Source organism: Macaca fascicularis, chromosome 5 (genome assembly GCF_037993035.2).
Source record: "Macaca fascicularis isolate 582-1 chromosome 5, T2T-MFA8v1.1".
NCBI classification, from domain to species: domain Eukaryota; kingdom Metazoa; phylum Chordata; class Mammalia; order Primates; family Cercopithecidae; genus Macaca; species Macaca fascicularis.
Window position 1 is genome coordinate 128,584,638 of NC_088379.1, and position 15,009 is coordinate 128,599,646.

General features: G+C 43.4%; 1 long non-coding RNA gene across 10 annotated transcripts in view; it reads left to right on the forward strand.

The window, feature by feature from the left end:
• The first annotated feature begins 6,400 nt into the window (after window positions 1-6,400).
• The window catches only part of LOC107129819 (uncharacterized), a 499,418-nt gene continuing 490,809 nt past the window's right edge, over window positions 6,401-15,009 (forward strand). For all 10 annotated transcript variants that reach the window (XR_012435061.1, XR_012435063.1, XR_012435059.1 and 7 more), the window contains exon 1: window positions 6,401-6,568. This is a non-coding gene — a long non-coding RNA (uncharacterized lncRNA). The remainder of the gene's footprint in view (window positions 6,569-15,009) is intronic.

The window sequence follows — 15,009 nt, forward strand, 5'->3', positions numbered from 1 at the left end:
AAAAAAAAAAAAAAAAAAAAAAAGAGAGAGAGAAGCCTCAATTCTCCAATGGTAATGGCATAAAGTTACCTTAAAGTGGACATTCAGATTAGGGCTTCTTCCTCATAGAAGCTTTAAGGACTACACATACTATGGGTTTTGTTGTTCAGATGAACAGACTGTCAATTCTAGGGGAAAAAGGCTAAATTTACCTCGTTGAGCAAGGCAGATTGAATATTGGAACACAGTCTCTTTTAAGATTGAACAGGACTTATATACGTTTATGAGTGAGTGCAGAGGGTTTCGATTAGTTCTAACAGAAAAGAGAAAACTTTTTGTTATCTCTTAACAGAAGTAGGGAATATGGTGATTGGCTCTTGGACCAAAGCTACATTGCTTTAACCTACTCAGCTTAAAGTTGTTTCATTTTGACTTGTAATCCCTGATAAGATTTAAAATGGGCAGCTTTCTCAAGGTCCATGATTTTAAAGAATAAAGTTTCTTAATACTATGTCCTTGATGCTCACCAGTAGAAGCAGTTTTACAGTTTTGAGCATATACATTTAGTCAACCCAAGAAGTATAATAATTTAAATTATGGGGTTTAACCATGTTTAGTGATCAAATTAACTGGAAAACAATTTAATCTCTCATTCATTTTGTGATATGGGGACTCAACTTTTAGCAAATCCTAATACTCTCTTGTGCATTAAGAATGAAGATTGTCGGCTGGGCGTAGTGGCTCATACCTGTAATCCCAGCACTTTGGGAGGCCAAGGTGGGCGGATCATGAGGTCAGGAGTTTGAGAGGAGCCTGACCAACATGATGAAAACCCGTTTTTTTACTAAAAATACAAAAATTAGCCGGGCGTGGTGGTGCATGCCTGTAATCCCAGCTACTCAGGAGGCTGAGACAGGAGAATCACTTAAACCTGGGAGGTGGAGTTTGCAGTGAGCCCAGATCGTGCCACTGCACTCCAGCCTGGGTGACAGAGTGAGACTCCATCTCAAAAAAAATAAAAAAAAAAGAAAGAATTAAGAGTCTACCATCCAGGCTAACACGTTGAAACCCCGTCTCCATTAAAAACACAAAAAATTAGCCGGGCGTGGTGGCAGACGCCTGTAGTCCCAGCTACTCAGGAGGCTGAGGCAGGAGAGTGGCGTGAACTTGGGAGGCAGAGCTTGCAGTGAGACGAGATCGCGCCACTGCACTGCAGTCTGGGCGACAGAGTGAGAGAGTGAGACCCTGTCTCAAATATAATAATAATAATAATAATAATAATAATAATAATAAAGAGTCTAAAGTAGGCTGTGTATCCTAGGAGGAAAAACCATGGGCTATGCTGATGGGCTATGCTGTCTTGGTACATTCCATTCCATTCCATTTCATGAACATTTATTAAGCACGTGGTAAAAGCATCATACCTACTGTTGTTATATGCCAGTGGCCAGTTGTTTTATGTATGTAATTGCTGATCCAAAACAATCCTGCAAGAAAGTAGGGGTGTTACTATTTTACAAACGAGAAATCTGATGGTTAGGTTACCAGCCCAGGGTCATCCAAGTTGTAAAATGACTGAACCAGAAATTTAACAAAGGTCTCTCTGACTCCAGATTCCATGATTAAACCTCCAGAGCTTCTCATGCCTATCTTATGTTCCTTGCGGATCTATTATAGGTTAGTGTCAGAATTGTCCTAAGTTTATTTTGAGTAGTGCATTTTTGTACCAGGTAAGTAATTTACCAAGAAATTATCACTATCCATTTTAGGCCTCAAGTAGGGTGCATATTATATATTCAGTATCCTAGTGGTGGGTTATGGGACAAACCCATGTCAACCAAATCACCAAGCATTACACAGTCGCCTGTCCCCTGGGGTGGGAAAAACTGGAATCGTTTGGGATCAACCTGTAGACAGCGTGAAATATTGGCAAAAAGGTCTCTTCCCATTATTATTTACTCTGACTTTTGTGTCCCTTTCTGATTATAGTCTCAAGTCCACCAGAGTTTTTAATCTGCAAAAGAATCACCAACTATAACAACTCTTATTAATGTATCAATGACTAAGTGCATCACTAGTGTTTTGTCTTCTTTTCAAAAGAAAAAAAATGATGGCGAGCACGGTGGTTCATGCCTGTAATCTTAGCACTTTGGAGGCCAAGGTGGGAGGATCACTTGAATTAAGGAGTTCAAGACCACCCTGAGCAACATACTGAGTAACCTTGGCTCTACAAAAAATTAAAAAATTAGCTGGATATGGTGGTGTGCACTTGTAGTCCCAGCTACTTGGGAGGCTGAGGTGGGAGGATCTTTTGAACCTTGGATGTTGAGGGTGCAGTGACATGATTACATGTCACTGTACTGTAGCCTGTCACTCAAAAAAAAGAAAAAAAAAAAAAGAGAGAAAAATGATAAGATAATGGTTAACACACAGAAAGCAATCCTTAGCAGCATAGATCTTGACAAAGATTCTTTGCTTGATCAAATTTTAGTCAGGCTCCTGAAACTTCTCCTAGGTCCATCTGTGTACTTCCTTATAAAATCTAGTTTTAGCACGAAGTCAGCTAACTTTAGCATGAATCTCCCATTCTCCATGTCTGACCACCTTCCATGCCTAGATGGGTTCTTCATCCTCCACTGTCTTTCAGGCGATGTCTGATCACCCCGGCCTGCCTTCAGCAAAATCCTGTTAGGTTAGTTTGGTCAGAATCTCCCCTTAGCCCTGATATTCCTTAGTAATATACTTGGTATTGAACTCAACCCTGGAAAGTGGTTGAGTAAAATCCACTTTCTGCCCTCAGAGAGTTTATATTCCAATGCAGGAGACAGATAAGTCAACACTATCACAATGCCTCAAGAAAGGTGTCACTGTGCTCCCACAAAAGTCCTGTGAGAGCAAAGGGAGGCTGTTGGGAGTGGCCAGGAGTGTTCAGGGAAGAGTAGCGTTTCTCTGCCTGGCCAATCACGTTCTGTAAGGCTCACATTCGAACAGCGAGATGTGAGGGTAAACAGCTCTCCCAGCTTTCAATGATGTTGGGCCGCCTCAGTTCAAGCAGGTCGGTGAATCAGAAATTCTAAGTAATCTTTAAGGTGTTGTATGTCTTTCAGGGCAGGACTGGGGATGAGGAGAGTTCTTCTAAATGTCCAGAGAATTATCAGTACCATAGTGGAGGTACTTAGAAGTTCCTACTAGTCCCAGAATATGGCGGTAAGGGTAGAGACTTGATCTCTTTCAAAGAACTTTCTCATAAATTAGGATTTGGGGTTAAGGTGAACCTAATTCTGGCTTCTAAATGGCCATGTTAAGGACTTGTATGGGATTTGGGGAAAATGGGAATAGCTTTCGTCATCAGTTCTACCCTTTGTGAGGCACCCATTTCTTGTGGCTCAGGCAATCTACAAATTCTGGTAGTGTTTATTTTTAATTACTTTGATAGTGTTTCTCTTGTTTATTTAGTCAATGGCTTTTAATTTCCTTTCCTTTTTTTTTTTTTTTTTCAGATGGAATCTCGCTCTGTTGCCAGGCTGGAGTACAGTGGTGCAATCTCGGCTCACTGCAAACTCCACCTACCGGGTTCAAGCGAGTCTCCTCCCTCAGCCTCCCAAGTAGCTGGGACTACAGGTGCGTGCCACCACGCCCAGCTAATTTTTGTAGTTTTTTAGTAGAGACAGGGTTTTACCATGTTGACCAGGATGGTCTCAATCTCTTGACCTCAGGATGATGGCTTTTAATTTCTTTGAATATAGTTAGAAAGTATTATTAATATATAATTCCCTGCATTGTGCATAGTGAATGCAGAGATCCTAAAGATTCAGAACGCCATCTGTAAGATATTATTTTTGGGACCAGAATTTTAATCTGTCCCAAACATCTTCTTGCTATTCACGAGTCATTCCTTTGAATCAAGTCGCCCACCCACCTAGTTATTTGTCTATTACTTGTGTTATTTGGCCAAAATAATACTAGTCCATTCAGACCCACAGCTAAATAATAGCAGATTATTATTTTTAAAGAAATCAAAGAATTGGAGAGAGAACTCAGAGGGAGCATGTGGTGAAGGGAAAACTGAAAGAAAGAAGTCTACCAAGTGCTTTTAAAAGCACTGGCCAACGCTTCATAAGGAGCACCATGAAAAAATAACCAAGATAAGGGGACAAACTTGGCCCATTTTGTGGGCAAACGGTGAGCCTTTTAAGGCTCCTATGGCAGATGATTTTATTTGGCTACTTAGGAAGATGCTCAAGTTACAGAAAATAGCTTTTAATTAAATGATGGTATAGTCAGAAAGTCAGTTGTTTTTGGTCTAATATTCAGTTTTAACACTTTTTTAATATTAAAAAATGAAACATAAAAAATAATGCACTTAGAATATTTATCTTTCCTAACTGTACAGATAAACTTCTTTCAGAGCAGAAATGAAAATACATTAAATTTCAAGTGCAAAAAAATTATTCACTCTCACTTTCTATCTTTGGTCAAACCAAAAAACTCTACTGCTCACATAATTTAGAGCAACAGTTCCCACACCTGGCTGATGATGAGAACACCATGGCGAATTTAAAGTACACATTCCCAGGCACCTATCCTGGATCTACTGTGTCAATCTCCAGGAGTGGGGCCCCAGAATCTGCACTTTAAAAAGAGCTGTTGAGGTGATGTAGATATGCTGGCAGATTTGAAAACCACTGCCATAAAACAAACAGGGATTTAAAGCCCTCAATTTTATCTTAGCCTCTCACTGAATATGCTCTTGTAATGGTTTAAGGTAATAATGACCTTGTTGTAGGCTATTTCCTGTTGATTAATGACCAGCTGGAAGAAGTTGTCTCTAGGCTCTTTCAATTCAGCCTGCCAATAATTACTCAACTAAATATGCGCCTGCAGTTCAAATGCGTCAAGTTTTCCTCTGCGAGGAACACTGCACTGTTAGGTTGTCTTAATTGCATTCCTTTTCTAATTCATCTCTCAAATGCCACAGTTGCTCCATAACAGAAAAAAAAAACAGGAGGATCAAAGTGTGTCTGTCTCTGTTGGAACAAACAGAAGCAGAGAGGCAGGGGAGAAGATTTAGCTGTTAGATGGATTTTGCTGAAATGTTCTATTTGTTGAGCGGTGATTTGTACCAGGTAATGTGAACTAAGTTGCCCTCAGTCTCTTTACAGATTACACCCCATTTCCTTTACTGTGCTGCTAAGTAATTCTTAGGGAATTATTCCCCCTCCAACTTCTCTCTGCTAACAAAATGATCTACCACATATGCTTCCACTTTATGTGCTGCAGGACAGCCATGGGCTTCATAAAGCTGCCTGCATTTCAAACTGTTCAGGCTGGAACTGTAATCTTTCCACCCACCCCTTTCCCGTCAGGTAAAGAAAATGTTCATACCTCAGGTTTTGTTACCAAGCAACAGAGTTCCATTTGCCAATTGCCACCATTTCCTTCTCATAGTATTACAGGCCTTATTATTAACATTTAGTTCAGAGAAATTGCTGTCATTATGTGAAGTAACTTCCTTTAGAGGTTATTCATTAACCTTAGGTATTTTACTGTGTAATTAGAATTGCCAAGTGCCGCGGGCTTGGAAAACGTTTGAACTCCTGAAGGTATTAGGGGACGGCAGAAAGGATATTATCTGATTTTTCTTCCATTTCCAGTTAAGGATTAATCTTGAAGTTCTTCTATTTCCCCTGCAGAGTTCTGCCTTCCCAAAAGGGTAAACTCTTCCCTTGCCTTAGTCCAGACTGTCCACAGTAAACTCAGAAGCAAGCCATGGAGGAACTTGCCTGTTAGCGTAGGATTTTTCACAAATTCTGTAGGGCAGAGTGCAAATTGTTCCCCCTTTGTCTTAGGAAAAAATCGTGGGGATACTGAGAAGACTCAGTGGTTGGTAAATGGTTGGCAGGCGCATTTGTGCATACGTGGGCCTCTGTGAAGAACTTGCACAATGCCTGGAATTGTATATTGTGCACAACCTTGTTCTGACACAACGGGAGACCTTCATCCTATTGCTCACTCGATGGCTCTCTGAAAGTAGTTTTGCACTCCCTAGCGTTGCAGGAGCCAGGTGTGCATTTTATAATACGCCTATTATACAGCCATTCTCCGTAGCCATTGCTTATACAATGACCCTTCTGATTTGTCCCACTACGGTGTGGGTGTCAACGACTTAGGTCCTCACCCAGTACAACTTTAGGTATGCATTTCACATATATTTGCAGGCAAAAAATGCACCTCCCTCCTCTTCTCTCTTTGTTTCAAGACAAACAAAAGTAACTGGCATTTCACCCCGCCCTTCCCCCCACCAGCCCCCAACTACATGTTACTGCAGCACGGGCGCCCTAGAAAGGGAAACCTGTTTTCCTCCTCCCAGGTTTCTGGTTTCTCCACCTAGTCTCCCCACAGTCCTTCACTGCCCGCACCCAGAGTCCTTCCGGCCTCTACCCAGACTCTGAGAAGTGGCCCGACATTCCAGGTAACCTGATTCCCCAGACGGGATAGGCGGCGGCCTGCTGCTGCGAAGGCGCGACCACGTGACCTTTCCTGCCTGCACCGGGGAAATGCATACCTTGTTCAGAAAACTAGGGGACAGGTGAGCCAAGGTAGTGTTTTGAATCCGAATAAAAAACATGTATTTATTTAAAAGGTGCTTGCTTCTGCATCAGACAGCTACCACTTTGATCATTCCAAATGAAAAGTCACGGTTGGCCATGGGGTTTTATGGCGTGAACCGAGCTGCAAGACAAAGGCAGGACGATCTCCAGGAGGAAAAGGCGGAGCGGGTTTTATGGGAGCTGCGGCACAAGTCTGAACGCGGAGGCTCCACAGGGGGAGGGCAAAGCCGCCCTGGCAGGAGCCCGAGCTGCAGGCCTCAGCTGGGAATCCTGTCCCTCCGTCCATTTCCCTGGCTCTCGCGGTCCCTCGTTTGTTCCTGACAGATTTCTTCTTTGATCTATGAAATGGGGAAAGTGAGGGACACTTTGATATACTTTAAGGGTGCAAGAATTTGCTGCTTTCTGCCCAAATAAAGGGCTTGTAGGGAGTTTCTTTGAGAACTGGAACATGCTGTCACATGTAATCTAAGGAGCTCAGTCTCCCCTTCCAGTGCCCATTAATCAATCAACCAACACTTTTAAAGCCTCTAGTATGGATTCTGTGAACTGTGGGGAAGGAAGGGCATGGTGTCTGCTTTTAAGGTATTTATGGGTTATCTGGGGAGATGGATATATGAGTGTAAATCATGGCAGTAGTTAGCATGTATTGGGGATGTATTGAGTTCTTCCCGTGTGCCAGGCGCTATTCCTCCTACCACCTCCATCGGGTAGGTACTATCTTATCATCTCCATTTCACAGACGTTTTAGAGAGGTCACTCTCCGCAGGTCACACAGTGTGCCGCAGTCAGGCTGTGATGCAGATCCGTCAGACTCCAGAGGAGCTAGCTCCCTGTGCATGCCCCAATCGGGTACCATTGAGTGAAGGTGGGCGGCCCGCTGCATTCCGCCTCTGTTCTCCTTGCCCTCTCTCTGAGAAGCAGGGACACTACCGAGAGTCACATGTGAGAACTTTCATCAGCCTCCATTGCCCCCAAGGACCATACAGAAGTTCTGTTTCTTCCCCTTCCTCTGTTCTGTCCTCAACAATGCATCCCATTTCATTTCTCCTTAGACAATATTTATCTTGTGGCATACACTTTGTCCTCTCCTTTGTGGTTTTATAATCCAAGTGGAGAGAAGAGACCTAATTTGAAACAGATAAATATCAAAGCAGAACTTCACCTTTAGAAGTGGGTCTTGATCTTCTCTGAAATCCTTTCATTAATGATTCACTGAAGAACGTGTCTTCAACGATACATTCATCCTCTGATTTACATGGAGTCACAGTGACCTTCCTTGCATGCAGTCAGATAGAATCAAGGTTTTCCCAGTACCCTTTGGCAGGTCTGATGGCACAGGCGTCTTCAGTTCACCTTGCCACATGTGGTTGTTGAACTCCCTGATGATGGCTAAAGAACCAAACTTGCCTGGTTTTTCCAGGCAAGCCAGCATTTTGATATTTTTTAATAGTGTGAACACCTGCCAATAGGATTTTATGAGTATCATGGGGAGACGCATCCTCTGACCTGGCATATAATCTCACTTCTCTGGATGCTGGGCTAATTACATCAGCTCCACTGGGCATGGGTCTAAATTGGACATGTTCTGGTGTTTGGAAAATTCCAGATTGATAGGACTTAACCCCAGGATGCTTTATGTTGTATCCCTAGTTACCCTAGTTGGCAGAAATTGAAAAGGCCTGGAAATTCCTGTTTACTGTAAGTCCCTCTTCTCTTAACTGGAAAGATGGGCATTGGACGACTTGCTACTTAGTTTTACTTTGAGCACCTCTCTTGGCATCACTTATTACTGAAAATAATGGAAAAGACAGAGTAGGTATTGGGAAGCCTGTTTTCTAGTTCTAGGCCTGCTACTAACCAGCCTCTGACCAATTATACACACTTCCACCTATGTGAGCCTCAGTTTCCTCACCTATAAGGAAATAAAATAAGAATTGGACCAGACCCATGGTTTTAAAAGCAGAACAGCCTGCTGTTTAAAAAGATTTTACATCTGGAGTTTTGTGTAAGGTTTTAGTTTACAGTTCACTGATAAAAACTGTCATAAAGCCCCTGCTCTAGAGGCTTGCCGAGGTCCTGTTCCTCTTCAGCTCGAAAGATCTGCAATTCTATTAACACAGTTGGTGATAGCCATGCACCTTGGGAATCACAGTTGTTTCATTTGGCTAGGTTATTAATTGCAGGAGGAAAAGGAGTGGAAGACAAGATTGGAAATGAATTTTAAGTCCAGATTTGGGATTGCTATGGTGCTGAGACCAGGAATCTGGGCATTGTTTCATTGGAATTTGGGAGCTACCAATGATTTTGAGAGCAAAATTTTGTCAGTTATGTTTTACACGCAGCTGTGAGTACAGGGACCTTAGAAATAGTGACCGAAGTACAGATGAGTTCTTTCTCATGTAAAAGACTCTGGAGTTGGGCAGTTCAGAGCAGGTGTGTCAGTTCCATGCAATCATGCAGGGATCCAGGCTTCTCCTATTTTTCTGCTTTTCTGTTCTAGTGGAACAGGCTTTCATCTTCAGTTACCTCATGGTCTGAAATGACTGCTGGACCAACCCACCTCACTTGCATTGCAGGATAGAAGAAGACAGAAGAAGACCGGGCGTGGTGGCACATGCCTGTAGTCCCAGCTACTTGGGAGGCTGAGGCAGGAGAATCACTTGAACCTGGAAGGCGGAGGTTGCAGTGAGCTGAGATTGCACCATTGCACTCCAGCCTGGACAACAAGAGTGAAACTTCATCTCAAAATAAAAAATTTATCATTATTGGTATTTTTACATTTCACTGGCCAGAACGTGAATCACAATATAGACGTTATTATTTTATTTATTTAGTTTTTGGGACAGAGTCTCGCTCTGTCGCCCAGGCTGGAGTGCAATGGCACAATCTTGGCTCACTGCAACCTCCGCCTCCCGGGTTCAAGTGATTCTCCTGCCTCAGCCTCCCGAGCAGCTGGGATTACAGTCAAGTGCCACCATGTCCAGTTAATTTTTGTATTTTTAGTAGAGACGAGGTTTCACCATGTTGGCCTGGCTGGTCTAGAACTCCTGACCTCAGGTGATCCACCCGCCTCGGCCTTCCAAAGCGCCGGGATTACAGACGTAAGCCACTGCGCCCAGCCAATATAGACTTTATTATGAGCAGCAGTGTGACTCAGTTGAAAGTAGGAGTTCTGTTCTGGGGTCTCCCATACAGGTGTGAAATGATTGGAACTCAGCACTAGAATCATTTATTCAGTGGCAGTAGATGGGAAACTATGGTCTACCTGGAGGGAATGAGGGCCTGAACTGGAGTGACCATGGGAATGTGGGTAGGTTACAGAAGGGAGAGCCAATGCAGAGGAAGGCCGACAGGATTCTCCAGGTGTGATGGGGTTTTGTCAGCTGGCGTGAGGGAGTGGGAGGATACAAAAATCACACCTAGCTTGGGAACCATGTGAAGGGGATGCTGGTAATGCCATTGACTAAAGTAAGGATGTTGGAGTTTTAGGAAAGAAGGTAATGAATTAGGTTTTGGACGTGTTGAGTTTGTTCAACAAACTGCAGTTTATTTGCACCGGGACTGGAGCTTGGGGAAGTTTGTATTGTACATTTCTAAGTAAATATTAAGTTGACCTATTTTTTTTTATCTTAATGTCTCAGATGCTTTCTTGGGCTTCGTAAGTTGTTCCTTAGGGGACTCTGTTAATCATAATGGAGTAAGGCAATAGGTTTACCTTTTCTCTTCTCTGCTGCACCCAAACTCCAGAGAAATTCTTTCCCACCATTGGGCTTAAGGATCCTGAGAGTCACGACAAAGATGATGTTACAGGAAAATGCCTATTTCTTAAAAGGACTTCTGCCCAGAATACCTATGTGTTTTTCCACCTCAATGAGCTCAAATGTGAACAAAGCAGAAAGCTCTTCAATTGTAGTCCAGAGGCATTTATTAGTAGCAGATTCCCTTATGTACTTTTTGCTCTGAGCTTCAACCTGGCTCCATGTGATCTTTCCTGTCTCAGACCCATTGTTTGAGTGCAACAGACTAAGTGAGGGCTGCCCCATGTATTAAAGAGGGATGTAAGCAGAGAGTCATATTCAGCATCCCTGGGTTCAGGAGAAAAGCTTATAATGGAAATATGGAAGTGAGGGCCAAATTGGATGGGGCTTGGGGACACGTAGCAAGGTTAATAGTAATAGTGGTCAAGAGACTAAGAATTAAGGCAAGGGCTCTTGAGCTCAGGCAGCAGACTTTAAGTCCATGAACATGGGGCATTATGGAGAAAGCTTCTAGTGTATCTTGCCTAGGTAAAAGCACCTCCTTAAATGAGGCAATCTGGGTCAGATAATCCCAAGGAAAGGCCTCAAAAAAGACATGCTTAGCAAGAGAAGAGAGAGTAGTCTCCACCCAGTCTGTGTGTAATGTATAGTGTTAGTAGTATGCCTAGATAATGATACTATAAATCCTAAATCCTAACACTATAGATCCAATCTAGGTTGGATAGCCTTTTCCTTCAGATTTCTGAAGGCTTTCAAATTTTGCTTTCCTGATGTTGTTCACTTGCCTGATGGCTCCAGGTATTGCTGCTGAGGGGTGGGATAGCAATTTGACTACTTGTCCTTTATTTGTGGCCTTTTTTCTCTTGCAGAAGCTTCAGGACCATCTCAATTTGACATGGAAGTGCTTTGCTGTAAATCTTTTATTATTCAATATACTTTCTACCTAATGGACCCTCACTCATATCTCTCATGTATGGGGAATTTTCTTTGTGTGTGTATGGTTGGTTTTTTTTTTTTTTTTTTTTTTTTTTTTTTTTTGAGAGTCTTGCTCAGTGGCCCAGGCTGGAATGCAATGGTGCGATCTTGGCTCATTGCAACCTCTGTCTCCTAGGTTCAAGCAATTCTTCTGCCTCAGCCTCCCAAGTAGCTGGGATTATAGGTGTGTGCCATCACATCCAGCATTTTTGTATTTTTGTAGAGACAGGGTTCCACCATGTTGGCCAGGCTGGTCTCGAACTCCTGACCTCAGGTGATCTGCCTGCCTCGGCCTCCCAAAGTGCTGGGATTATAGGCATGAGCCACTGTGCCCAGCCTGATGGGCACATTATTTCTTTGACAATTTCTTCCACGATATATAGTCTTTTCTCTCTTTCTGGAAATCTGTTAGTCACATGCTGCATCTCCTAGACATTTTTTTCCTCCAAATTTTCATCCCTTTTCCTTTGATTCTGAGGATCTTAGTATTGCCTTCTCTATAAGGCAATTACTTTTTTTTAAGTTGCCTTATAAATGCAATTTTTCTCCCTGTTGTTATCAGAAGGGTGGCTATGGTCCCCCATGAGTGGAGATGGGAATTGGAACGTTTGATTTGGAAGCATTCTGAATTTTCCCCTCACTTGTAGCTAGTCATCACCCACATGGTTCTAGTTTTCCATGTGATTTGACACAAATGAAGTTCATGGCTCCTTGGATTGCTGAAATGAAATGGAGGCCTTCTTTGCAACCTGAGCTCTTCTAGCTTTCTGTGTCTCTGTGTCTTAGAATAGAAGTTCATGTTTTGGGTCAGTAATGTAAGTAAGACATTGAAGAAGTAGACGATTACAAGTGAATAACCTGTTGTTAGTAGTGTACATAGGGTGGTTTTAGATCTATGTAGATCATGATGATTTGGTTGTGTGACTTCGGCAGCCAACCACCTATATTACTTGAATGAAGCTTCTTTCCTGAAAGGAGCTTGGATTCATCTGAATTTCAGAGTACTTTCACTTGAACATCCTGTCAGCATAATTCAAATTTTTTTTTTTTTTTTTTTTTTTTTTTTTTGAGACGGAGTCTTGCTCTGTCGCCCAGGCTGGAGTGCAGTGGCCGGATCTCAGCTCACTGCAAGCTCTGCCTCCCGGGTTCACGCCATTCTCCTGCCTCAGCCTCCCGAGTAGCTGGGACTACAGGCGCCCGCCTCCTCGCCCAGCTAGTTTTTTATATTTTTTTAGTAGAGATGGGGTTTCACCGTGTTAGCCAGGCTGGTCTCGATCTCCTGACCTCGTGATCCGCCCGTCTCGGCCTCCCAAAGTGCTGGGATTACAGGCTTGAGCCACCGCGCCCGGCCCCATAATTCAAATTTCAAAATGATTGCTTGGGTATTGTATTTTTAAAATAGAATTTTAGCATTTAACAACATAAACCAAAATAATCTCCTTCTACCTCTCCACTGAACCCATAGAGAATCAAGGACTTGTCTGAGTCCTGCGTTCTTGCCCTTCCTGTGGCTGCTGGTTTTAACCCAACTCCAGCCCCTTAGCAAGCGCTCTCCTCCTTTGAGCCTGTGCTGCTACTACACACCAGGTTCGCCCATTTCCTAGGGTGTCTCTTGCTGCCTTCCATCCCCCTCCACTTCACCCTAACCCTCTTCCTGTTCCTCGCACTCTCTCATTTGGTGTTTCTCAGTGGGGTTTGTGGATGTCCCACGTCAGAACCACCTGGGGTCTGGCCAGGCCGACTGGATCTGGACCTCTGGGGAAGGGGTGGGGGCCGCAGAGGGGTCTTCTTGTTGTTCAAGCCCTCCTGGGGTTCTCTCACTCACCAGAGTTCAAGAGGCACTGCTCTTATTATTATTATTTTTTCTTTTATAGGCTGGGTCTCACTATGTTGCTTAGGCTGGTCTTGAACTCCTGGCCTCAAGCAATTGTCCCGCCTCAGTCTCTGAGTGGTTGCGATTACAGGTAGAGCCACTGTGCCTGGCTCACACTGCTGATACCCACCCAGTTAAGTTCCTGACTTTGCTTTACACCATTTGCCCTTTCTCTTAGGGAGTTCATGCTCTCCAGCAGACTTTGTTCTTCTGCTACCCAGAGGCCCCACTCCAGCTCCCACCTCTTATCTAGCATCCAGCCTTCTATTTGCAGTTTTTCCCAGGGAATCTCCTGTGTGCTGGGTGTGACCACCCACACTTGTCATCTCTTGGAACAACATCCCCAGGAGGTAGGTATTTTTCTACCAGGTTATTTTGTAAATGAGGACATAGAGACTAAGAGGGATCTATGTATGGTAACACTTGCTTTGTTAGAGAGAATAATAATGAATGTACATCGACTACTTGGATGACAGAATGATTCACCTTGAATGTACTATCTTTGTAGACTTGATATGAAACCTGGGTTTGTTGTTCTTTCTTACATTACTTCTACGAGAACCACTGGGAGCCGGGAGAGGGGGAAACAGATGATAAATACCATGCAGGAGTTTTGCCTTAACAATCAGAATAGAAAACCTGTGGGAACCTCCCTCAAAAATGACAGGGCTAACCAGGAGTGCCCTAACTGCGACTTTGCCCAATAGCTTTTTTTTTTTTTTTTTTTGAATTGTGTGGTGTTCATTGACTGTTGATTATTACAGAACTGGGTCAGTTGGAGGTCAGGGAGGCAGGGAAGGGGGAAGCTGTGGGCTGAGAGATGGAACAAGCAGTTCTACCAATCCATGTGAAACCTTTAGGGAGAATGTAGGGCTTTAAAAAACACATTTGGGAAATTTTCTTTATAAAATTATCAGAAGAGTAGATCACTGCCCTGTTTACACTTTGTGTATGCAACAATACAAATGTAGAAAAATAACCCATTATGAGAAAACAGTGAAAATAATTGCACATTAAGAGAGTTAGGTCACTGCTGGCCAGATCTGGCTGTGATTCGCATCAGTTTTAGTTTTAAAGGAATGTTTGATCCAACAGAAATGGGCTTTGAGCGTGCTGGAGCGCCTCTTTCTCCTCTTGTCCCCTCCTCTTCCCAGGTTGACGATGGATCCCCCGGGGCACTTGTTGCTTCCTCCGCAGGAGCTCCCATTGCAGCTGGAAGAGAGGCTTGTTTCTCCAGCTGTCTAACCTTTAGTTTTATCTGCCTCTTGTTGACCTCTTAGTTTTATAATGAGTCAGTTTATTTGCTTGTACAAATGAGTTTTCTTAGAGAGAAATATAACAGAGTTAGAAAGAGGGCAATATTTTGTTTCTGCTTATGAAGGAGAAGTAGCTATGGGACCGGGCACGGCTGGGGCTGTTCATTTCGTGACAGTCCCTGTTGTTGGTTTATTTTAGTACCACGTAGTGAAGCCTGGTGGGCAGAGAAATATTGTCTCCCTTGTCGGAGGTAGAAATATCTGCAGGGTTTACAAGCTAATTACTTCTCGATTCCCTGGGAGTTCTAAGAATTTGCTTAGCAACTGGCCTGACCAGTCCCTCCCCCTAGCTGCCCCCCAACATGACTACACTTACTGGTGGGGCTGATGGAGCAGTTTTCGAACTAAACAAGGATTAAGCATTTTGTGAAAATGGTGCCAGTCTTTTCCTCGATGGGACCTGAGCCTGTAACCTAGTCCAACAAAACGAGGGAGAACAAGCCAAAAAAAACCTTTTTAAGAAACAACACAGGCAGTAGGAAATCATACTGGTCAGG